General features: G+C 41.9%; 1 non-coding gene across 1 annotated transcript; it reads left to right on the forward strand.

The window, feature by feature from the left end:
• The first annotated feature begins 472 nt into the window (after nucleotides 1-472).
• TRNAC-GCA lies at nucleotides 473-545 on the forward strand. The gene has a single exon. It is a non-coding gene; the product is annotated as a tRNA-Cys (tRNA).
• The last annotated feature ends 287 nt before the right edge of the window (nucleotides 546-832 follow it).

Below are 832 nucleotides of genomic sequence, written 5' to 3' on the forward strand. Positions count from 1 at the left end.
CTTTGTAGAAAGAGAATGTAAAATAAGATAGTACCTATTAACTAAGTGCTGCTGACATAAAAAATGTGGGATGACCACTCTTCTGAATAAATCATAAGAAATCAGAGAAGCTGGTTTGCATGCATCCATTGAAACACCAGTTCCCTGTTCTCTAGGAAAATGAACTTCTTTATTCAAGCTGTCGGTGGCACCAGAAACTGAATAAGACAATAATGAAATCAGTTTCATAAATTCTGCTTCATAACCTTGGTAGCACCATGGGGCTTAGATACTCCCATCAAGTCTGCCACATAAAAATACCTTCACAGTTGAAACATGTACACTACCACGTGTAAAATAGCTAGCTAGTGGGAAGTTGTTGTATAACACAGGGCCCTCACCTGGTGCTCGGTGATGACTTAGACGGGAGGGATGGGTGAGGCAGGTTCAAGAGGGAGGATATATGTATGTGTGTATAGATATAGATATAGCTTTCCTGGTGGCTCAGATGGTAAAGCATCTGCCTGCAATGCAGGAGACCCAGGTTCAATCCCTGGGTCGGGAAGATCCGCCAGAGAAGGGAATGGCAACCCACTTCAGTTTTCTTGCCTGGAGAATTCCATGGACAGAAGAGCCAGGCTGGCTGCAGTCCATAGAGTTGCAAAGAGTCAGACATGACTGAGCCTCTTTCACTTCATAGACGATTCACGTTGTTGGATAGCAGAAACCAACACAACATTGTAGAGCAATTATCCTCCAATTAAAAATAAATTTTAAGAAAATCACCATACAAAGTACCTTCACAGAAACTTCTATTTGTCACCAAATATTGAAGAGAAAGAGGCCCAGATAG

This window comes from Cervus elaphus, chromosome 6 (genome assembly GCF_910594005.1).
Source record: "Cervus elaphus chromosome 6, mCerEla1.1, whole genome shotgun sequence".
NCBI classification, from domain to species: Eukaryota; Metazoa; Chordata; class Mammalia; order Artiodactyla; family Cervidae; genus Cervus; species Cervus elaphus.